This window comes from Phyllobates terribilis, unplaced genomic scaffold (genome assembly GCF_046119375.1).
Source record: "Phyllobates terribilis strain yellow unplaced genomic scaffold, ASM4611937v1 Scaffold_13__5_contigs__length_258822181, whole genome shotgun sequence".
NCBI classification, from domain to species: Eukaryota; Metazoa; Chordata; class Amphibia; order Anura; family Dendrobatidae; genus Phyllobates; species Phyllobates terribilis.
The window spans coordinates 148352631-148378441 of record NW_027362773.1 but is presented as its reverse complement, the minus strand read 5'-3'; positions in this window follow the sequence as shown (position 1 = coordinate 148378441).

The window sequence follows — 25811 nt, the reverse complement described above, 5'->3', positions numbered from 1 at the left end:
TTTTTTTTTTGGACTGTCATTTTTTCAGCATTTATCAGACTTTCAGATAGGGGAAATGTCAGTGAGCGTTCCGATTTCAGTTCCAGAGCCCGATGAGTCCTTCATACTTAGTCGTTTTTTTTTTGGACTGTCATTTTTTCAGCATTTATCAGACTTTCAGATAGGGGAAATGTCAGTGAGCGTTCCGATTTCAGTTCCAGAGCCCGATGAGTCCTTCATATTTAGTCGTTTTCAGCCAATTTTCAGAATTTTTTAAAATTTCACATTTTTGTGAAAATATCCACTAAATGAGGGAATAATATGTGTGAGGGTACCCCAGGAGAGTTCCAAATGTGTTTGGGTAGAATATATATCCCACGGGGGTAAAATTGAAAAAAGGTGAAAAAAATTTTTTTTGGACTTAGTCATTTTTTCAGCGTTTATCAGACTTTCAGATAGGGGAAATGTCAGTGAGCGTTCCGATTTCAGTTCCAGAGCAATTCGCCGATGAGTCCTTCATATTTAGTCGTTTTCAGCCAATTTTCAGAATTTTTGAAAATTTCACTTTTTTGTGAAAATATCCACTAAATGAGGGAATACTATGTGTGAGGGTACCCCAGGAGAGTTCCAAATGTGTGTGGGTAGAATATATATCCCACGGGGGTAAAATTGAAAAAAGTGAAAAAATTTTTTTTTTGTACTTAGTCATTTTTCCGGCGTTTATCAGACTTTCAGATAGGGGAAATGTCAGTGAGCGTTCCGATTTCAGTTCCAGAGCGATTTGCCCGATGAGTCCTTCATATTTAGTCGTTTTCAGCCAATTTTCTGAATTTTTGAAAATTTCTCTTTTTTGGGAAAATATCCACTAAATGAGGGAATAATATGTGTGAGGGTACAACAGGAGAGTTCCAAATGTGTGTGGGTAGAATATATATCCCACGGGGGTAAAATTGAAAAAAATTTAAAACATTTTTTTTTGGACTTAGTCATTTTTCCGGCGTTTATCAGACTTTCAGATAGGGGAAATGTCAGTGAGCGTTCCGATTTCAGTTCCAGAGCGATTCGCCCGTTGAGTCCTTCATATTTATTCGTTTTCAGCCAATTTTCTGAATTTTTGAAAATTTCACTTTTTTGTGAAAATATCCACTAAATGAGGGAATAATATGTGTGAGGGTACCCCAGGAGAGTTCCAAATGTGTGTGGGTAGAATATATATCCCACGGGGGTAAAATTGAAAAAAGGTGAAAAAATTTTTTTGGGGGACTTAGTCATTTTTTCGGCATTTATCAGACTTTCAGATAGGGGAAATGTCAGTGAGCGTTCCGATTTCAGTTCCAGAGCGATTCGCCCAATGAGTCCTTCATATTTAGTCGTTTTCAGCCAATTTTCTGAATTTTTGAAAATTTCACTTTTTTGTGAAAATATCCACTAAATGAGGGAATAATATGTGTGAGAGTACCGCAGGAGAGTTCCAAATGTGTTTGGGTAGAATATATATCCCACGGGGGTAAAATTGAAAAAAGTTGAAAAAAAAATTTTTTTTGAACTTAGTCATTTTTCTGGCGTTTATCAGACTTTCACATAGGGGAAATGTCAGTGAGTGTTCCGATTTCAGTTCCAGAGCGATTCGCCCGATGAGTCCTTCACATTTAGTCGTTTTCAGCCAATTTTCAGAAATTTTGAAAATATCACTTTTTTGGCAAAATATCCACTAAATGAGGGAATAATATGTGTGAGGGTACCCCAGGAGAGTTCCAAATGTGTTTGGGTAGAATATATATCCCACGGGGGTAAAATTGAAAAAAGGTGAAAAATTTTTTTTTTTGGACTGTCATTTTTTCAGCATTTATCAGACTTTCAGATAGGGGAAATGTCAGTGAGCGTTCCGATTTCAGTTCCAGAGCCCGATGAGTCCTTCATACTTAGTCGTTTTTTTTTTGGACTGTCATTTTTTCAGCATTTATCAGACTTTCAGATAGGGGAAATGTCAGTGAGCGTTCCGATTTCAGTTCCAGAGCCCGATGAGTCCTTCATATTTAGTCGTTTTCAGCCAATTTTCAGAATTTTTTAAAATTTCACATTTTTGTGAAAATATCCACTAAATGAGGGAATAATATGTGTGAGGGTACCCCAGGAGAGTTCCAAATGTGTTTGGGTAGAATATATATCCCACGGGGGTAAAATTGAAAAAAGGTGAAAAAAATTTTTTTTGGACTTAGTCATTTTTTCAGCGTTTATCAGACTTTCAGATAGGGGAAATGTCAGTGAGCGTTCCGATTTCAGTTCCAGAGCAATTCGCCGATGAGTCCTTCATATTTAGTCGTTTTCAGCCAATTTTCAGAATTTTTGAAAATTTCACTTTTTTGTGTAAATATCCACTAAATGAGGGAATACTATGTGTGAGGGTACCCCAGGAGAGTTCCAAATGTGTGTGGGTAGAATATATATCCCACGGGGGTAAAATTGAAAAAAGTGAAAAAATTTTTTTTTTGTACTTAGTCATTTTTCCGGCGTTTATCAGACTTTCAGATAGGGGAAATGTCAGTGAGCGTTCCGATTTCAGTTCCAGAGCGATTTGCCCGATGAGTCCTTCATATTTAGTCGTTTTCAGCCAATTTTCTGAATTTTTGAAAATTTCTCTTTTTTGGGAAAATATCCACTAAATGAGGGAATAATATGTGTGAGGGTACAACAGGAGAGTTCCAAATGTGTGTGGGTAGAATATATATCCCACGGGGGTAAAATTGAAAAAAATTTAAAACATTTTTTTTTGGACTTAGTCATTTTTCCGGCGTTTATCAGACTTTCAGATAGGGGAAATGTCAGTGAGCGTTCCGATTTCAGTTCCAGAGCGATTCGCCCGTTGAGTCCTTCATATTTAGTCGTTTTCAGCCAATTTTCTGAATTTTTGAAAATTTCACTTTTTTGTGAAAATATCCACTAAATGAGGGAATAATATGTGTGAGGGTACCCCAGGAGAGTTCCAAATGTGTGTGGGTAGAATATATATCCCACGGGGGTAAAATTGAAAAAAGGTGAAAATTTTTTTTTATTGGAATTAGTCATTTCTTCAGCGTTTATCAGACTTTCAGATAGGGGAAATGTCAGTGAGCGTTCCGATTTCAGTTCCAGAGCGATTCGCCCGATGAGTCCTTCATATTCAGTCATTTTCAGCCAATTTTCTGAATTTTTGAAAATTTCACTTTTTTGTGAAAATATCCACTCAATGAGGGAATAATATGTGTGAGGGTACCCCAGGAGAGTTCCAAATGTGTGTGGGTAGAATATATATCCCACGGGGGTAAAATTGAAAAAAGGTGAAAAAATTTTTTTGGGGGACTTAGTCATTTTTTCGGCATTTATCAGACTTTCAGATAGGGGAAATGTCAGTGAGCGTTCCGATTTCAGTTCCAGAGCGATTCGCCCAATGAGTCCTTCATATTTAGTCGTTTTCAGCCAATTTTCTGAATTTTTGAAAATTTCACTTTTTTGTGAAAGTATCCACTAAATGAGAGAATAATATGTGTGAGAGTACCGCAGGAGAGTTCCAAATGTGTTTGGGTAGAATATATATCCCACGGGGGTAAAATTGAAAAAAGTTGAAAAAAAAATTTTTTTTGAACTTAGTCATTTTTCTGGCGTTTATCAAACTTTCACATAGGGGAAATGTCAGTGAGTGTTCCGGTTTCAGTTCCAGAGCGATTCGCCCGATGAGTCCTTCACATTTAGTCGTTTTCAGCCAATTTTCAGAAATTTTGAAAATATCACTTTTTTGGCAAAATATCCACTAAATGAGGGAATAATATGTGTGAGGGTACCCCAGGAGAGTTCCAAATGTGTTTGGGTAGAATATATATCCCACGGGGGTAAAATTGAAAAAAGGTGAAAAAAATTTTTTTTTGGACAGTCATTTTTTCAGCATTTATCAGACTTTCAGATAGGGGAAATGTCAGTGAGCGTTCCGATTTCAGTTCCAGAGCCCGATGAGTCCTTCATACTTAGTCGTTTTTTTTTTGGACTGTCATTTTTTCAGCATTTATCAGACTTTCAGATAGGGGAAATGTCAGTGAGCGTTCCGATTTCAGTTCCAGAGCGATTCGCCCGATGAGTCCTTCATATTTAGTCGTTTTCAGCTAATTTTCAGAATTTTTGAAAATTTCGCTTTTTTGTGAAAATATCCACTAAATGAGGGAATAATATGTGTGAGGGTACCCCAGGAGAGTTCCAAATGTGTGTGGGTAGAATATATATCCCACGGGGGTAAAATTGAAAAAAGGTGAAAAAATTTTTTTTTGGACTGTCATTTTTTCAGCATTTATCAGACTTTCAGATAGGGGAAATGTCAGTGAGCGTTCCGATTTCAGTTCCAGAGCGATTCGCCCGATGAGTCCTTCATATTTAGTCGTTTTCAGCCAATTTTCAGAATTTTTGAAAATTTCACATTTTTGTGAAAATATCCACTAAATGAGGGAATAATATGTGTGAGGGTACCCCAGGAGAGTTCCAAATGTGTTTGGGTAGAATATATATCCCACGGGGGTAAAATTGAAAAAAGGTTAAAAAAAATTTTTTTTGGACTGTCATTTTTCCGGCGTTTATCAGACTTTCAGATAGGGGAAATGTCAGTGAGCGTTCCGATTTCAGTTCCAGAGCAATTCGCCCGATGAGTCCTTCATATTTAGTCGTTTTCAGCCAATTTTCAGAATTTTTGAAAATTTCACTTTTTTGTGAAAATATCCACTAAATGAGGGAATACTATGTGTGAGGGTACCCCAGGAGAGTTCCAAATGTGTGTGGGTAGAATATATATCCCACGGGGGTAAAATTGAAAAAAGGTGAAAAATTTTTTTTATTGGAATTAGTCATTTCTTCAGCGTTTATCAGACTTTCAGATAGGGGAAATGTCAGTGAGCGTTCCGATTTCAGTTCCAGAGCGATTCGCCCGATGAGTCCTTCATATTCAGTCATTTTCAGCCAATTTTCTGAATTTTTGAAAATTTCACTTTTTTGTGAAAATATCCACTCAATGAGGGAATAATATGTGTGAGGGTACCCCAGGAGAGTTCCAAATGTGTGTGGGTAGAATATATATCCCACGGGGGTAAAATTGAAAAAAGTTGAAAAAAAAATTTTTTTTGAACTTAGTCATTTTTCTGGCGTTTATCAGACTTTCACATAGGGGAAATGTCAGTGAGTGTTCCGATTTCAGTTCCAGAGCGATTCGCCCGATGAGTCCTTCACATTTAGTCGTTTTCAGCCAATTTTCAGAAATTTTGAAAATATCACTTTTTTGGCAAAATATCCACTAAATGAGGGAATAATATGTGTGAGGGTACCCCAGGAGAGTTCCAAATGTGTTTGGGTAAAATATATATCCCACGGGGGTAAAATTGAAAAAAGGTGAAAAAAATTTTTTTTGGACTGTCATTTTTTCAGCATTTATCAGACTTTCAGATAGGGGAAATGTCAGTGAGCGTTCCGATTTCAGTTCCAGAGCGATTTGCCCGATGAGTCCTTCATATTTAGTCGTTTTCAGCCAATTTTCCGAATTTTTGAAAATTTCACATTTTTGTGAAAATATCCACTAAATGAGGGAATAATATGTGTGAGGGTACCCCAGGAGAGTTCCAAATGTGTTTGGGTAGAATATATATCACACGGGGGTAAAATTGAAAAAAGGTGAAAAAAATTTTTTTTGGACTTAGTCATTTTTCCGGCGTTTATCAGACTTTCAGATAGGGGAAATGTCAGTGAGCGTTCCGATTTCAGTTCCAGCTTGATTCGCCCGATGAGTCCTTCATATTCAGTCGTTTTCAGCCAATTTTCAGAATTTTTGAAAATTTCACTTTTTTGTGAAAATATCCACTAAATGAGGGAATAATATGTGTGAGGGTACCCCAGGAGAGTTCCAAATGTGTGTGGGTAGAATATATATCCCACGGGGGTAAAATTGAAAAAAGGTGAAAAAAATTTTTTTTTGGACTGTCATTTTTTCAGCATTTATCAGACTTTCAGATAGGGGAAATGTCAGTGAGCGTTCCGATTTCAGTTCCAGCGCCCGATGAGTCCTTCATATTTAGTCGTTTTCAGCCAATTTTCAGAATTTTTGAAAATTTCACATCTTTGTGAAAATATCCAATAAATGAGGGAATAATATGTGTGAGGGTACCCCAGGAGAGTTTCAAATGTGTGTGGGTAGAATATATATCCCACAGGGGTAAAAATGGAAAAAAGGTTAAAAACTTTTTTTTTTGGACTTAGTCATTTTTTCAGCGTTTATCAGACTTTCAGATAGGGGAAATGTCAATGAGCGTTCCGATTTCAGTTCCAGAGCGATTCGCCCGATGAGTCCTTCATATTTAGTCGTTTTCAGCTAATTTTCAGAATTTTTGAAAATTTCGCTTTTTTGTGAAAATATCCACTAAATGAAGGAATAATATGTGTGAGGGTACCCCAGGAGAGTTCCAAATGTGTTTGGGTAGAATATATATCCCACGGGGGTAAAATTGAAAAAAGGTTAAAAAAAATTTTTTTTGGACTGTCATTTTTCCGGCGTTTATCAGACTTTCAGATAGGGGAAATGTCAGTGAGCGTTCCGATTTCAGTTCCAGAGCAATTCGCCCGATGAGTCCTTCATATTCAGTCGTTTTCAGCCAATTTTCAGAATTTTTCAAAATTTCACTTTTTTGTGACAATATCCACTAAATGAGGGAATAATATGTGTGAGGGTACCCCAGGAGAGTTCCAAATGTGTGTGGGTAGAATATATATCCCACGGGGGTAAAATTGAAAAAAGGTGAAAAAAATTTTTTTTTGGACTGTCATTTTTTCAGCATTTATCAGACTTTCAGATAGGGGAAATGTCAGTGAGCGTTCCGATTTCAGTTCCAGAGCCCGATGAGTCCTTCATATTTAGTCGTTTTCAGCCAATTTTCAGAATTTTTCAAAATTTCACTTTTTTGTGAAAATATCCACTAAATGAGGGAATAATATGTGTGAGGGTACCCCAGGAGAGTTCCAAATGTGCGTGGGTAGAATATATATCCCACGGGGGTAAAATTGAAAAAAGTTAAAAAAATTTTTTTTTGGACTTAATTATTTTTTCAGCGTTTATCAGACTTTCAGATAGGGGAAATATCAGTGAGCGTTCCGATTTCAGTTCCAGAGCGATTCGCCCGATGAGTCGTTCATCTTTAGTCGTTTTCAGCCAATTTTCTGAATTTTTGAAAATTTCACTTTTTTGTGAAAATATCCACTAAATGAGGGAATAATATGTGTGAGGGTACCCCAGGAGTGTTGCAAATGTGCGTGGGTAGAATATATATCCCACGGGGGTAAAATTGAAAAAAGTTGAAAAAATTTTTTTTGGACTTAATCATTTTTTCAGCGTTTATCAGACTTTCAGATAGGGGAAATATCAGTGAACGTTCCGATTTCAGTTCCAGAGCGATTCGCCCGATGAGTCCTTCATATTTAGTCGTTTTCAGCCAATTTTCTGAATTTTTGAAAATTTCACTTTTTTGTGAAAATATCCACTAAATGAGGGAATAATATGTGTGAGGGTACCCCAGGAGAGTTCCAAATGTGCGTGCGTAGAATATATATCCCACGGGGGTAGAATTGAAAAAAGTTGAAAAAAATTTTTTTTTTGGACTTAATCATTTTTTCAACGTTTATCAGACTTTCAGATAGGGGCAATATCAGTGAGCATTCCGATTTCAGTTCCAGAGCGATTCGCCCGATGAGTCCTTCATATTTAGTCGTTTTCAGCCAATTTTCAGAATTTTTGAAAATTTCACTTTTTTGTGAAAATATCCACTAAATGAGGGAATAATATGTGTGAGGGTATCCCAGGAGAGTTCCAAATGTGTGTGGGTAGAATATATATCCCACGGGGGTAAAATTAAAAAAAGGTTAAAAAATTTTTTTTTTCAACTTAGTCATTTTTTCAGCGTTTATCAGACTTTCAGATAGGGGAAATGTCAGTGAGCGTTCCGATTTCAGTTCCAGAGCGATTCGCCCGATGAGTCCTTCATATTTAGTCGTTTTCAGCCAATTTTCAGAATTTTTGAAAATTTCACTTTTTTGGGAAAATATCCACTAAATGAGGGAATAATATGTGAGGGTACCCCAGGAGAGTTCCAAATGTGTGTGGGTAGAATATATCCCACGGGGGTAAAATTGAAAAAAGGTGAAAAAATTTTTTTTTTGGATCTAGTCATTTTTTCAGCGTTTATCAGACTTTCAGATAGGGGAAATGTCAGTGAGCGTTCCGATTTCAGTTCCAGAGCGATTCGCCCGATGAGTCCTTCATATTTAGTCGTTTTCAGCCAATTTTCAGAATTTTTGAAAATTTCACTTTTTTGAGAAAATATCCACTAAATGAGGGAATAATATGTGAGGGTACCCCAGGAGAGTTCCAAATGTGTGTGGGTAGAATATATCCCACGGGTGTAAAATTGAAAAAAGGTGAAAAATTTTTATTTTTGGATTTAATCATTTTTTCAGCGTTTATCAGACTTTCAGATAGGGGAAATGTCAGTGAGCATTCCGATTTCAGTTTCAGAGCGGTTCGCCAGATGAGTCCTTCATATTCAGTCGTTTTCAGCCAATTTTCTGAATTTTTGAAAATTTTACTTTTTTGAGTAAATATCCACTAAATGAGGGAATAATATGTGTGAGGGTACCCCAGGAGAGTTCCAAATGTGTGTGGGTAGAATATATATCCCACAGGGGTAAAAATGGAAAAAAGGTTAAAAATTTTTTTTTTTGGACTTAGTCATTTTTTCCGCGTTTATCAGACTTTCAGATAGGGGAAATGTCAGTGAGCGTTCCGATTTCAGTTCCAGAGCGATTCGCCCGATGAGTCCTTCATATTTAGTCGTTTTCAGCCAATTTTCAGAATTTTTGAAAATTTAACTTTTTTGTGAAAATATCCACTAAATGAGGGAATAATATGTGTGAGGGTACCCCAGGAGTGTTCCAAATGTGCGTGGGTAGAATATATATCCCACGGGGTAAAATTGAAAAAAGTTGAAAAAAATTTTTTTTGGACTTAATCATTTTTTCAGCGTTTATCAGACTTTCAGATAGGGGAAATATCAGTGAACGTTCCGATTTCAGTTCCAGAGCGATTCGCCTGATGAGTCCTTCATATTTAGTCATTTTCAGCCAATTTTCTGAATTTTTGAAAATTTCACTTTTTTGTGAAAATATCCACTAAATGAGGGAATAATATGTGTGAGGGTACCCCAGGAGAGTTCCAAATGTGTGTGGGTAGAATATATATGCCACAGGAGTAAAATTGAAAAAAGGTGAAAAAATTTTTTTTTTGGATTTAGTCATTTTTTCAGCGTTTATCAGACTTTCAGATAGGTGAAATGTCAGTGAGCGTTCCGATTTCAGTTCCAGAGCGATTCGCCCGATGAGTCCTTCATATTTAGTCGTTTTCAGCCAATTTTCAGAATTTTTGAAAATTTCACTTTTTTGGGAAAATATCCACTAAATGAGGGAATAATATGTGAGGGTACCCCAGGAGAGTTCCAAATGTGTGTGGGTAGAATATATCCCACGCGGGTAAAATTGAAAAAAGGTGAAAAATTTTTTTTTTGGATTTAATCATTTTTTCAGCGTTTATCAGACTTTCAGATAGGGGAAATGTCAGTGAGCATTCCGAATTCAGTTTCAGAGCGATTCGCCAGATGAGTCCTTCATATTCAGTCGTTTTCAGCCAATTTTCTGAATTTTTTAAAATTTCACTTTTTTGTGAAAATATCCACTAAATGAGGGAATAATATGTGTGAGGGTACCCCAGGAGTGTTGCAAATGTGCGTGGTTAGAATATATATCCCACGGGGCAAAGATGAAAAAAGTTAAAAAAAATTTTTTTTGGATTTAGTCATTTTTTCAGCGTTTATCAGACTTTCAGATAGGTGAAATGTCAGTGAGCGTTCCGATTTCAGTTCCAGAGCGATTCGCCCGATGAGTCCTTCATATTTAGTCGTTTTCAGCCAATTTTCAGAATTTTTGAAAATTTCACTTTTTTGGGAAAATATCCACTAAATGAGGGAATAATATGTGAGGGTACCCCAGGAGAGTTCCAAATGTGTGTGGGTAGAATATATCCCACGGGGGTAAAATTGAAAAAAGGTGAAAAAATTTTTTTTTTGGATCTAGTCATTTTTTCAGCGTTTATCAGACTTTCAGATAGGGGAAATGTCAGTGAGCGTTCCGATTTCAGTTCCAGAGCGATTCGCCCGATGAGTCCTTCATATTTAGTCGTTTTCAGCCAATTTTCAGAATTTTTGAAAATTTCACTTTTTTGAGAAAATATCCACTAAATGAGGGAATAATATGTGAGGGTACCCCAGGAGAGTTCCAAATGTGTGTGGGTAGAATATATCCCACGGGTGTAAAATTGAAAAAAGGTGAAAAATTTTTATTTTTGGATTTAATCATTTTTTCAGCGTTTATCAGACTTTCAGATAGGGGAAATGTCAGTGAGCATTCCGATTTCAGTTTCAGAGCGGTTCGCCAGATGAGTCCTTCATATTCAGTCGTTTTCAGCCAATTTTCTGAATTTTTGAAAATTTTACTTTTTTGAGTAAATATCCACTAAATGAGGGAATAATATGTGTGAGGGTACCCCAGGAGAGTTCCAAATGTGTGTGGGTAGAATATATATCCCACAGGGGTAAAAATGGAAAAAAGGTTAAAAATTTTTTTTTTTGGACTTAGTCATTTTTTCCGCGTTTATCAGACTTTCAGATAGGGGAAATGTCAGTGAGCGTTCCGATTTCAGTTCCAGAGCGATTCGCCCGATGAGTCCTTCATATTTAGTCGTTTTCAGCCAATTTTCAGAATTTTTGAAAATTTAACTTTTTTGTGAAAATATCCACTAAATGAGGGAATAATATGTGTGAGGGTACCCCAGGAGTGTTCCAAATGTGCGTGGGTAGAATATATATCCCACGGGGTAAAATTGAAAAAAGTTGAAAAAAATTTTTTTTGGACTTAATCATTTTTTCAGCGTTTATCAGACTTTCAGATAGGGGAAATATCAGTGAACGTTCCGATTTCAGTTCCAGAGCGATTCGCCTGATGAGTCCTTCATATTTAGTCATTTTCAGCCAATTTTCTGAATTTTTGAAAATTTCACTTTTTTGTGAAAATATCCACTAAATGAGGGAATAATATGTGTGAGGGTACCCCAGGAGAGTTCCAAATGTGTGTGGGTAGAATATATATCCCACAGGAGTAAAATTGAAAAAAGGTGAAAAAATTTTTTTTTTGGATTTAGTCATTTTTTCAGCGTTTATCAGACTTTCAGATAGGTGAAATGTCAGTGAGCGTTCCGATTTCAGTTCCAGAGCGATTCGCCCGATGAGTCCTTCATATTTAGTCGTTTTCAGCCAATTTTCAGAATTTTTGAAAATTTCACTTTTTTGGGAAAATATCCACTAAATGAGGGAATAATATGTGAGGGTACCCCAGGAGAGTTCCAAATGTGTGTGGGTAGAATATATCCCACGCGGGTAAAATTGAAAAAAGGTGAAAAATTTTTTTTTTGGATTTAATCATTTTTTCAGCGTTTATCAGACTTTCAGATAGGGGAAATGTCAGTGAGCATTCCGAATTCAGTTTCAGAGCGATTCGCCAGATGAGTCCTTCATATTCAGTCGTTTTCAGCCAATTTTCTGAATTTTTTAAAATTTCACTTTTTTGTGAAAATATCCACTAAATGAGGGAATAATATGTGTGAGGGTACCCCAGGAGTGTTGCAAATGTGCGTGGTTAGAATATATATCCCACGGGGCAAAGATGAAAAAAGTTAAAAAAAATTTTTTTTGGATTTAGTCATTTTTTCAGCGTTTATCAGACTTTCAGATAGGTGAAATGTCAGTGAGCGTTCCGATTTCAGTTCCAGAGCGATTCGCCCGATGAGTCCTTCATATTTAGTCGTTTTCAGCCAATTTTCAGAATTTTTGAAAATTTCACTTTTTTGGGAAAATATCCACTAAATGAGGGAATAATATGTGAGGGTACCCCAGGAGAGTTCCAAATGTGTGTGGGTAGAATATATATCCCACAGGGGTAAAAATGGAAAAAAGGTTAAAAATTTTTTTTTTTGGGATTTAGTCATTTTTTCAGCGTTTATCAGACTTTCAGATAGGGGAAATGTCAGTGAGCATTCCGATTTCAGTTCCAGAGCGATTCGCCCGATGAGTCCTTCATATTTAGTCGTTTTCAGCCAAGTTTCAGAATTTTTGAAAATTTCACTTTTTTGTGAAAATATCCACTAAATGAGGGAATAATATGTGTGAGGGTACCCCAGGAGATTTACAAATGTGTTTTGATAGAATATATATCCCACGGGGGTAAAATTGAAAAAAGGTAAAAAAATTTTTTTTTTTGGACTTAGTCATTTTTTCAGCGTTTATCAGACTTTCAGATAGGGGAAATGTCAGTGAGCGTTCCGATTTCAGTTCCAGAGCGATTCGCCTGATGAGTCCTTCATATTTAGTCGTTTTCAGCCAATTTTCAGAATTTTTGAAAATTTCACATTTTTGTGAAAATATCCACTAAATGAGGGAATAATATGTGTGAGGGTACCCCAGGAGAGTTCCAAATGTGTTTGGGTAGAATATATATCCCACGGGGGTAAAATTGAAAAAAGGTTAAAAAAAATTTTTTTTGGACTGTCATTTTTCCGGCGTTTATCAGACTTTCAGATAGGGGAAATGTCAGTGAGCGTTCCGATTTCAGTTCCAAAGCAATTCGCCCGATGAGTCCTTCATATTTAGTCGTTTTCAGCCAATTTTCAGAATTTTTGAAAATTTCACTTTTTTGTGACAATATCCACTAAATGAGGGAATAATATGTGTGAGGGTACCCCAGGAGAGTTCCAAATGTGTGTGGGTAGAATATATATCCCACGGGGGTAAAATTGAAAAAAGGTGAAAAAAATTTTTTTTTGGACTGTCATTTTTTCAGCATTTATCAGACTTTCAGATAGGGGAAATGTCAGTGAGCATTCCGATTTCAGTTCCAGAGCCCGATGAGTCCTTCATATTTAGTCGTTTTCAGCCAATTTTCAGAATTTTTCAAAATTTCACTTTTTTGTGAAAATATCCACTAAATGAGGGAATAATATGTGTGAGGGTACCCCAGGAGAGTTCCAAATGTGTGTGGGTAGAATATATATCCCACGGGGGTAAAATTGAAAAAAGGTGAAAAAAATTTTTTTTTGGACTGTCATTTTTTCAGCATTTATCAGACTTTCAGATAGGGGAAATGTCAGTGAGCGTTCCGATTTCAGTTCCAGAGCGATTCGCCCGATGAGTCCTTCATATTTAGTCGTTTTCAGCCAATTTTCAGAATTTTTGAAAATTTCACATTTTTGTGAAAATATCCACTAAATGAGGGAATAATATGTGTGAGGGTACCCCAGGAGAGTTCCAAATGTGCTTGGGTAGAATATATATCCCACGGGGGTAAAATTGAAAAAAGGTTAAAAAAAATTTTTTTTGGACTGTCATTTTTCCGGCGTTTATCAGACTTTCAGATAGGGGAAATGTCAGTGAGCGTTCCGATTTCAGTTCCAGAGCAATTCGCCCGATGAGTCCTTCATATTTAGTCGTTTTCAGCCAATTTTCAGAATTTTTGAAAATTTCACTTTTTTGTGAAAATATCCACTAAATGAGGGAATAATATGTGTGAGGGTACCCCAGGAGAGTTCCAAATGTGTGTGGGTAGAATATATATCCCACGGGGGTAAAATTGAAAAATGGTTAAAAATTTTTTTTTTTGGACTTCGTCATTTTTTCAGCGTTTATCAGACTTTCAGATAGGGGAAATGTCAGTGAGCGTTCCGATTTCAGTTCCAGCTTGATTCGCCCGATGAGTCCTTCATATTCAGTCGTTTTCAGCCAATTTTCAGAATTTTTGAAAATTTCACTTTTTTGTGAAAATATCCACTAAATGAGGGAATAATATGTGTGAGGGTACCCCAGGAGAGTTCCAAATGTGTGTGGGTATATCCCATGGGGGTAAAATTGAAAAAAGGTGAAAAAAATTTTTTTTTGGACTGTCATTTTTTCAGCATTTATCAGACTTTCAGATAGGGGAAATGTCAGTGAGCGTTCCGATTTCAGTTCCAGAGCCCGATGAGTCCTTCATATTTAGTCGTTTTCAGCCAATTTTCTGAATTTTTGAAAATTTCACATTTTTGTGAAAATATCCAATAAATGATTGAATAATATGTGTGAGGGTACCCCAGGAGAGTTTCAAATGTGTGTGGGTAGAATATATATCCCACAGGGGTAAAAATGGAAAAAAGGTTAAAAATTTTTTTTTTTGGACTTAGTCATTTTTTCAGCGTTTATCAGACTTTCAGATAGGGGAAATGTCAGTGAGCGTTCCGATTTCAGTTCCAGAGCGATTCGCCCGATGAGTCCTTCATATTCAGTCGTTTTCAGCCAATTTTCAGAATTTTTGAAAATTTCACTTTTTTGTGAAAATATCCACTAAATGAGGGAATAATATGTGTGAGGGTACCCCAGGAGAGTTCCAAATGTGTGTGGGTAGAATATATATCCCACGGGGGTAAAATTGAAAAAAGGTGAAAAAAATTTTTTTTTGGACTGTCATTTTTTCAGCATTTATCAGACTTTCAGATAGGGGAAATGTCAGTGAGCGTTCCGATTTCAGTTCCAGAGCGATTCGCCCGATGAGTCCTTCATATTTAGTCGTTTTCAGCCAATTTTCAGAATTTTTGAAAATTTCACATTTTTGTGAAAATATCCACTAAATGAGGGAATAATATGTGTGAGGGTACCCCAGGAGAGTTCCAAATGTGCTTGGGTAGAATATATATCCCACGGGGGTAAAATTGAAAAAAGGTTAAAAAAAATTTTTTTTGGACTGTCATTTTTCCGGCGTTTATCAGACTTTCAGATAGGGGAAATGTCAGTGAGCGTTCCGATTTCAGTTCCAGAGCAATTCGCCCGATGAGTCCTTCATATTTAGTCGTTTTCAGCCAATTTTCAGAATTTTTGAAAATTTCACTTTTTTGTGAAAATATCCACTAAATGAGGGAATACTATGTGTGAGGGTACCCCAGGAGAGTTCCAAATGTGTGTGGGTAGATTATATATCCCACGGGGGTAAAATTGAAAAAAGGTGAAAAAAATTTTTTTTTGTACTTAGTCATTTTTTCAGCGTTTAACAGACTTTCAGATAGGTTAAATATCAATGAGCGTTCCGATTTCAGTTCCAGAGCGATTCGCCCGATGAGTCCTTCATATTTAGTCGTTTTCAGCCAATTTTCAGAATTTTTGAAAATTTCACTTTTTTGTGAAAATATCCACTAAATGAGGGAATAATATGTGTGAGGGTACCCCAGGAGAGTTCCAAATGTGTGTGGGTAGAATATATATCCCACGGGGGTAAAATTGAAAAATGGTTAAAAATTTTTTTTTTTGGACTTCGTCATTTTTTCAGCGTTTATCAGACTTTCAGATAGGGGAAATGTCAGTGAGCGTTCCGATTTCAGTTCCAGCTTGATTCGCCCGATGAGTCCTTCATATTCAGTCGTTTTCAGCCAATTTTCAGAATTTTTGAAAATTTCACTTTTTTGTGAAAATATCCACTAAATGAGGGAATAATATGTGTGAGGGTACCCCAGGAGAGTTCCAAATGTGTGTGGGTATATCCCACGGGGGTAAAATTGAAAAAAGGTGAAAAAAATTTTTTTTTGGACTGTCATTTTTTCAGCATTTATCAGACTTTCAGATAGGGGAAATGTCAGTGAGCGTTCCGATTTCAGTTCCAGAGCCCGATGAGTCCTTCATATTTAGTCGTTTTCAGCCAATTTTCAGAATTTTTGAAAATTTCACATTTTTGTGAAAATATCCAATAAATGAGGGAATAATATGTGTGAGGGTACCCCAGGAGAGTTTCAAATGTGTGTGGGTAGAATATATATCCCACAGGGGTAAAAATGGAAAAAAGGTTAAAAATTTTTTTTTTTGGACTTAGTCATTTTTTCAGCGTTTATCAGACTTTCAGATAGGGGAAATGTCAGTGAGAGTTCCGATTTCAGTTCCAGAGCGATTCGCCCGATGAGTCCTTCATATTTAGTCGTTTTCAGCCAATTTTCAGAATTTTTCAAAATTTCACTTTTTTGTGAAAATATCCACTAAATGAGGGAATAATATGTGTGAGGGTACCCCAGGAGAGTTCCAAATGTGTGGGGGTAGAATATATATCCCACGGGGGTAAAATTGAAGAAAGGTGAAACATTTTTTTTTTTGGACTTAGTCATTTTTTCAGCGTTTATCAGACTTTCAGATAGGGGAAATGTCAGTGAGCGTTCCGATTTCAGTTCCAGCTTGATTCGCCCGATGAGTCCTTCATATTCAGTCGTTTTCAGCCAATTTTCAGAATTTTTGAAAATTTCACTTTTTTGTGAAAATATCCACTAAATGAGGGAATAATATGTGTGAGGGTACCCCAGGAGAGTTCCAAATGTGTGTGGGTAGAATATATATCCCACGGGGGTAAAATTGAAAAAAGGTGAAAAAAATTTTTTTTTGGACTGTCATTTTTTCAGCATTTATCAGACTTTCAGATAGGGGAAATGTCAGTGAGCATTCCGATTTCAGTTCCAGAGCCCGATGAGTCCTTCATATTTAGTCGTTTTCAGCCAATTTTCAGAATTTTTGAAAATTTCACATTTTGTGAAAATATCCACTAAATGAGGGAATAATATGTGTGAGGGTACCCCAGGAGTGTTCCAAATGTGCCTGGGTAGAATATATATCCCACGGGGGTAAAATTGAAAAAAGTTAAAAAAATTTTTTTTTGGACTTAATTATTTTTTCAGCGTTTATCAGACTTTCAGATAGGGGAAATGTCAGTGAGCGTTCCGATTTCAGTTCCAGAGCGATTCGCCCGATGAGTCCTTCATATTTAGTCGTTTTCAGCCAATTTTCAGAATTTTTGAAAATTTCACATTTTTGTGAAAATATCCACTAAATGAGGGAATAATATGTGTGAGGGTACCCCAGGAGAGTTCCAAATGTGCTTGGGTAGAATATATATCCCACGGGGGTAAAATTGAAAAAAGGTTAAAAAAAATTTTTTTTGGACTGTCATTTCTCCGGCGTTTATCAGACTTTCAGATAGGGGAAATGTCAGTGAGCGTTCCGATTTCAGTTCCAGAGCAATTCGCCCGATGAGTCCTTCATATTTAGTCGTTTTCAGCCAATTTTCAGAATTTTTGAAAATTTCACTTTTTTGTGAAAATATCCACTAAATGAGGGAATACTATGTGTGAGGGTACCCCAGGAGAGTTCCAAATGTGTGTGGGTAGATTATATATCCCACGGGGGTAAAATTGAAAAAAGGTGAAAAAAATTTTTTTTTGTACTTAGTCATTTTTTCAGCGTTTAACAGACTTTCAGATAGGTTAAATATCAATGAGCGTTCCGATTTCAGTTCCAGAGCGATTCGCCCGATGAGTCCTTCATATTTAGTCGTTTTCAGCCAATTTTCAGAATTTTTGAAAATTTCACTTTTTTGTGAAAATATCCACTAAATGAGGGAATAATATGTGTGAGGGTACCCCAGGAGAGTTCCAAATGTGTGTGGGTAGAATATATATCCCACGGGGGTAAAATTGAAAAATGGTTAAAAATTTTTTTTTTTGGACTTCGTCATTTTTTCAGCGTTTATCAGACTTTCAGATAGGGGAAATGTCAGTGAGCGTTCCGATTTCAGTTCCAGCTTGATTCGCCCGATGAGTCCTTCATATTCAGTCGTTTTCAGCCAATTTTCAGAATTTTTGAAAATTTCACTTTTTTGTGAAAATATCCACTAAATGAGGGAATAATATGTGTGAGGGTACCCCAGGAGAGTTCCAAATGTGTGTGGGTATATCCCACGGGGGTAAAATTGAAAAAAGGTGAAAAAAATTTTTTTTTGGACTGTCATTTTTTCAGCATTTATCAGACTTTCAGATAGGGGAAATGTCAGTGAGCGTTCCGATTTCAGTTCCAGAGCCCGATGAGTCCTTCATATTTAGTCGTTTTCAGCCAATTTTCAGAATTTTTGAAAATTTCACATTTTTGTGAAAATATCCAATAAATGAGGGAATAATATGTGTGAGGGTACCCCAGGAGAGTTTCAAATGTGTGTGGGTAGAATATATATCCCACAGGGGTAAAAATGGAAAAAAGGTTAAAAATTTTTTTTTTTGGACTTAGTCATTTTTTCAGCGTTTATCAGACTTTCAGATAGGGGAAATGTCAGTGAGAGTTCCGATTTCAGTTCCAGAGCGATTCGCCCGATGAGTCCTTCATATTTAGTCGTTTTCAGCCAATTTTCAGAATTTTTCAAAATTTCACTTTTTTGTGAAAATATCCACTAAATGAGGGAATAATATGTGTGAGGGTACCCCAGGAGAGTTCCAAATGTGTGGGGGTAGAATATATATCCCACGGGGGTAAAATTGAAGAAAGGTGAAACATTTTTTTTTTTGGACTTAGTCATTTTTTCAGCGTTTATCAGACTTTCAGATAGGGGAAATGTCAGTGAGCGTTCCGATTTCAGTTCCAGCTTGATTCGCCCGATGAGTCCTTCATATTCAGTCGTTTTCAGCCAATTTTCAGAATTTTTGAAAATTTCACTTTTTTGTGAAAATATCCACTAAATGAGGGAATAATATGTGTGAGGGTACCCCAGGAGAGTTCCAAATGTGTGTGGGTAGAATATATATCCCACGGGGGTAAAATTGAAAAAAGGTGAAAAAAATTTTTTTTTGGACTGTCATTTTTTCAGCATTTATCAGACTTTCAGATAGGGGAAATGTCAGTGAGCATTCCGATTTCAGTTCCAGAGCCCGATGAGTCCTTCATATTTAGTCGTTTTCAGCCAATTTTCAGAATTTTTGAAAATTTCACATTTTTGTGAAAATATCCACTAAATGAGGGAATAATATGTGTGAGGGTACCCCAGGAGTGTTCCAAATGTGCCTGGGTAGAATATATATCCCACGGGGGTAAAATTGAAAAAAGTTAAAAAAATTTTTTTTTGGACTTAATTATTTTTTCAGCGTTTATCAGACTTTCAGATAGGGGAAATATCAGTGAGCGTTCCGATTTCAGTTCCAGAGCGATTCGCCCGATGAGTCGTTCATCTTTAGTCGTTTTCAGCCAATTTTCTGAATTTTTGAAAATTTCACTTTTTTGTGAAAATATCCACTAAATGAGGGAATAATATGTGAGGGTACCCCAGGAGAGTTCCAAATGTGTGTGGGTAGAATATATCCCACGGGGGTAAAATTGAAAAAAGGTGAAAAATTTTTATTTTTGGATTTAATCATTTTTTCAGCGTTTATCAGACTTTCAGATAGGGGAAATGTCAGTGAGCATTCCGATTTCAGTTTCAGAGCGATTCGCCAGATGAGTCCTTCATATTCAGTCGTTTTCAGCTAATTTTCTGAATTTTTTAAAATTTCACTTTTTTGTGAAAATATCCACTAAATGAGGGAATAATATGTGTGAGGGTACCCCAGGAGTGTTCCAAATGTGCGGGGTTAGAATATATATCCCACGGGGGCAAAGATGAAAAAAGTAAAAAAAAATTTTTTTTGGATTTAGTCATTTTTTCAGCGTTTATCAGACTTTCAGATAGGGGAAATGTCAGTGAGCGTTCCGATTTCAGTTCCTGCGCGATTCGCCAGATGAGTCCTTCATATTCAGTCGTTTTCAGCCAATTTTCTGAATTTTTGAAAATTTTACTTTTTTGAGTAAATATCCACTAAATGAGGGAATAATATGTGTGAGGGTACCCCAGGAGAGTTCCAAATGTGTGTGGGTAGAATATATATCCCACAGGGGTAAAAATGGAAAAAAGGTTAAAAAAATTTTTTTTTGGACTTAGTCATTTTTTCCGCGTTTATCAGACTTTCAGATAGGGGAAATGTCAGTGAGCGTTCCGATTTCAGTTCCAGAGCGATTCGCCCGATGAGTCCTTCATATTTAGTCGTTTTCAGACAATTTTCAGAATTTTTGAAAATTTAACTTTTTTGTGAAAATATCCACTAAATGAGGGAATAATATGTGTGAGGGTACCCCAGGAGTGTTCCAAATGTGCGTGGGTAGAATATATATCCCACGGGGTAAAATTGAAAAAAGTTGAAAAAATTTTTTTTTGGACTTAATCATTTTTTCAGCGTTTATCAGACTTTCAGATAGGGGAAATATCAGTGAACGTTCCGATTTCAGTTCCAAAGCGATTCGCCTGATGAGTCCTTCATATTTAGTCGTTTTCAGCCAATTTTCTGAATTTTTGAAAATTTCACTTTTTTGTGAAAATATCCACTAAATGAGGGAATAATATGTGTGAGGGTACCCCAGGAGAGTTCCAAATGTGTGTGGGTAGAATATATATCCCACAGGAGTAAAATTGAAAAAAGGTGAAAAAATTATTTTTTTGGATTTAGTCATTTTTTCAGCGTTTATCAGACTTTCAGATAGGGGAAATGTCAGTGAGCGTTCCGATTTCAGTTCCAGAGCGATTCGCCCGATGAGTCCTTCATATTTAGTCGTTTTCAGCCAATTTTCAGAATTTTTGAAAATTTCACTTTTTTGGGAAAATATCCACTAAATGAGGGAATAATATGTGAGGGTACCCCAGGAGAGTTCCAAATGTGTGTGGGTAGAATATATCCCACGCGGGTAAAATTGAAAAAAGGTGAAAAATTTTTTTTTTTGGATTTAATCATTTTTTCAGCGTTTATCAGACTTTCAGATAGGGGAAATGTCAGTGAGCATTCCGATTTCAGTTCCAGAGCGATTCGCCCGATGAGTCCTTCATATTTAGTCGTTTTCAGCCAAGTTTCAGAATTTTTGAAAATTTCACTTTTTTGTGAAAATATCCACTAAATGAGGGAATAATATGTGTGAGGGTACCCCAGGAGATTTACAAATGTGTTTTGATAGAATATATATCCCACGGGGTAAAATTGAAAAAAGTTGAAAAAATTTTTTTTTGGACTTAATCATTTTTTCAGCGTTTATCAGACTTTCAGATAGGGGAAATATCAGTGAACGTTCCGATTTCAATTCCAGAGCGATTCGCCCGATGAGTCCTTCATATTCAGTTGTTTTCAGCCAATTTTCTGAATTTTTAAAATGTCACATTTTTGTGAAAATATCCACTAAATGAGGGAATAATATGTGTGAGGGTACCCCAGGAGAGTTCCAAATATGTGTGGGTAGAATATATATCCCACGGAGGTAAAATTGAAAAAAGTTGAAAAAAATTTTTTTGGACTTAATCATTTTTTCAGTATTTATCAGACTTTCAGATAGGTGAAATATCAGTGAGCGTTCCGATTTCAGTTCCAGAGCGATTCGCCCGATGAGTCCTTCATATTTAGTCGTTTTCAGCCAATTTTCTGAATTTTTGAAAATTTCACTTTTTTGTGAAAATATGCACTAAATGAGGGAATAATATGTGTGAGAGTACCCCAGGAGAGTTCCAAATGTGTGTGGGTAGAATATATATCCCACGGGGGTAAAATTGAAAAAAGTTGAAAAAATTTTTTTTGGACTTAATCATTTTTTCAGTATTTATCAGACTTTCAGATAGGGGAAATATCAGTGAGCGTTCCGATTTCAGTTCCAGAGAGATTCGCCCGATGAGTCCTTCATATTTATTCGTTTTCAGCCAATTTTCTGAATTTTTGAAAATTTCACTTTTTTGTGAAAATATCCACTAAATGAGGGAATAATATGTGTGAGGGTATCCCAGGAGAGTTCCAAATGTGTGTGGGTAGAATATATATCCCACGGGGGTAAAATTGAAAAAAGTTGAAAAAATTTTTTTTTGGACTTAGTCATTTTTCCGGCGTTTATCAGACTTTCAGATAGGGGAAATGTCAGTGAGCGTCCCGATTTCAGTTCCAGAGCGATTCGCCCGTTGAGTCCTTCATATTTAGTCGTTTTCAGCCAATTTTCTGAATTTTTGAAAATTTCACTTTTTTGTGAAAATATCCACTAAATGAGGGAATAATATGTGTGAGGGTACCCCAGGAGAGTTCCAAATGTGTGTGGGTAGAATATATATCCCACGGGGGTAAAATTGAAAAAAGGTGAAAATTTTTTTTTATTGGAATTAGTCATTTCTTCAGCGTTTATCAGACTTTCAGATAGGGGAAATGTCAGTGAGCGTTCCGATTTCAGTTCCAGAGCGATTCGCCCGATGAGTCCTTCATATTTAGTCGTTTTCAGCCAATTTTCAGAATTTTTGAAAATTTCACTTTTTTGTGAAAATATCCACTAAATGAGGGAATACTATGTGTGAGGGTACCCCAGGAGAGTTCCAAATGTGTGTGGGTAGAATATATATCCCACGGGGGTAAAATTGAAAAAAAGCGAAAAAAATTTTTTTTTGTACTTAGTCATTTTTTCAGCGTTTATCAGACTTTCAGATAGGGGAAATGTCAGTGAGCGTTCCGATTTCAGTTCCAGCGTGATTCGCCCGATGAGTCCTTCATATTCAGTCGTTTTCAGCCAATTTTCAGAATTCTTGAAAATTTCACTTTTTTGTGAAAATATCCACTAAATGAGGGAATAATATGTGTGAGGGTACCCCAGAAGAGTTCCAAATGTGTGTGGGTAGAATATTTATCCCACGGGGTAAAATTGAAAAAAGGTGAAAAAAATTTTTTTTTGGACTGTCATTTTTTCAGCATTTATCAGACTTTCAGATAGGGGAAATGTCAGTGAGCGTTCCGATTTCAGTTCCAGCGCGATTCGTCCGATGAGTCCTTCATATTTAGTCGTTTTCAGCCAATTTTCAGAATTTTTGATAATTTCACTGTTTTGTGAAAATATCCACTAAATGAGGGAATAATATGTGTGAGGGTACCCCAAGAGAGTTCCAAATGTGTGTGGGTAGAATATATATCCCACAGGGGTAAAATTGAAAAAAGGTGAAAAAAATTTTTTTTTGGACTGTCATTTTTTTAGCATTTATCAGACTTTCAGATAGGGGAAATGTCAGTGAGCGTTCCGATTTCAGTTCCAGAGCCCGATGAGTCTTTCATATTTAGTCGTTTTTTTTTTGGACTGTCATTTTTTCAGCATTTATCAGACTTTCAGATAGGGGAAATGTCAGTGAGCGTTCCGATTTCAGTTCCAGAGCCCGATGAGTCCTTCATATTTAGTCGTTTTCAGCCAATTTTCAGAATTTTTGAAAATTTCACTTTTTTGTGAAAATATCCACTAAATGAGGGAATAATATGTGTGAGGGTACCCCAGGAGAGTTCCAAATGTGTGTGGGTAGAATATATATCCCACGGGGGTAAAATTGAAAAAAGGTTAAAAATTTTTTTTTTTCAACTTAGTCATTTTTTCAGCGTTTATCAGACTTTCAGATAGGGGAAATGTCAGTGAGCGTTCCGATTTCAGTTCCAGAGCGATTCGCCCGATGAGTCCTTCATATTTAGTCGTTTTCAGCCAATTTTCTGAATTTTTGAAAATTTCACTTTTTTGTGAAAATATGCACTAAATGAGGGAATAATATGTGTGAGAGTACCCCAGGAGAGTTCCAAATGTGTGTGGGTAGAATATATATCCCACGGGGGTAAAATTGAAAAAAGTTGAAAAAATTTTTTTTGGACTTAATCATTTTTTCAGTATTTATCAGACTTTCAGATAGGGGAAATATCAGGGAGCGTTCCGATTTCAGTTCCAGAGAGATTCGCCCGATGAGTCCTTCATATTTATTCGTTTTCAGCCAATTTTCTGAATTTTTGAAAATTTCACTTTTTTGTGAAAATATCCACTAAATGAGGGAATAATATGTGTGAGGGTATCCCAGGAGAGTTCCAAATGTGTGTGGGTAGAATATATATCCCACGGGGGTAAAATTGAAAAAAGTTGAAAAAATTTTTTTTTGGACTTAGTCATTTTTCCGGCGTTTATCAGACTTTCAGATAGGGGAAATGTCAGTGAGCGTCCCGATTTCAGTTCCAGAGCGATTCGCCCGTTGAGTCCTTCATATTTAGTCGTTTTCAGCCAATTTTCTGAATTTTTGAAAATTTCACTTTTTTGTGAAAATATCCACTAAATGAGGGAATAATATGTGTGAGGGTACCCCAGGAGAGTTCCAAATGTGTGTGGGTAGAATATATATCCCACGGGGGTAAAATTGAAAAAATGTGAAAAAATTTTTTTATTGGAATTAGTCATTTCTTCAGCGTTTATCAGACTTTCAGATAGGGGAAATGTCAGTGAGCGTTCCGATTTCAGTTCCAGAGCGATTCGCCCGATGAGTCCTTCATATTTAGTCGTTTTCAGCCAATTTTCAGAATTTTTGAAAATTTCACTTTTTTGTGAAAATATCCACTAAATGAGGGAATACTATGTGTGAGGGTACCCCAGGAGAGTTCCAAATGTGTGTGGGTAGAATATATATCCCACGGGGGTAAAATTGAAAAAAAGCGAAAAAAAATTTTTTTTGTACTTAGTCATTTTTTCAGCGTTTATCAGACTTTCAGATAGGGGAAATGTCAGTGAGCGTTCCGATTTCAGTTCCAGCGTCATTCGCCCGATGAGTCCTTCATATTCAGTCGTTTTCAGCCAATTTTCAGAATTCTTGAAAATTTCACTTTTTTGTGAAAATATCCACTAAATGAGGGAATAATATGTGTGAGGGTACCCCAGAAGAGTTCCAAATGTGTGTGGGTAGAATATTTATCCCACGGGGGTAAAATTGAAAAAAGGTGAAAAAAATTTTTTTTTGGACTGTCATTTTTTCAGCATTTATCAGACTTTCAGATAGGGGAAATGTCAGTGAGCGTTCAGATTTCAGTTCCAGCGCGATTCGTCCGATGAGTCCTTCATATTTAGTCGTTTTCAGCCAATTTTCAGAATTTTTGATAATTTCACTGTTTTGTGAAAATATCCACTAAATGAGGGAATAATATGTGTGAGGGTACCCCAAGAGAGTTCCAAATGTGTGTGGGTAGAATATATATCCCACAGGGGTAAAATTGAAAAAAGGTGAAAAAAATTTTTTTTTGGACTGTCATTTTTTTAGCATTTATCAGACTTTCAGATAGGGGAAATGTCAGTGAGCGTTCCGATTTCAGTTCCAGAGCCCGATGAGTCTTTCATATTTAGTCGTTTTTTTTTTGGACTGTCATTTTTTCAGCATTTATCAGACTTTCAGATAGGGGAAATGTCAGTGAGCGTTCCGATTTCAGTTCCAGAGCCCGATGAGTCCTTCATATTTAGTCGTTTTCAGCCAATTTTCAGAATTTTTGAAAATTTCACTTTTTTGTGAAAATATCCACTAAATGAGGGAATAATATGTGTGAGGGTACCCCAGGAGAGTTCCAAATGTGTGTGGGTAGAATATATATCCCACGGGGGTAAAATTGAAAAAAGTTGAAAAAATTTTTTTTTGGACTTAATCATTTTTTCAGCGTTTATCAGACTTTCAGATAGGGGAAATATCAGTGAACGTTCCGATTTCAGTTCCAGAGCGATTCGCCCGATGAGTCCTTCATATTTAGTCGTTTTCAGCCAATTTTCTGAATTTTTGAAAATTTCACTTTTTTGTGAAAATAACCACTAAATGAGGGAATAATATGTGTGAGGGTACCCCAGGAGAGTTCCAAATGTGCGTGGGTAGAATATATATCCCACGGGGGTAGAATTGAAAAAAGTTGAAAAAAATTTTTTTTTTGGACTTAATCATTTTTTCAACGTTTATCAGACTTTCAGATAGGGGCAATATCAGTGAGCATTCCGATT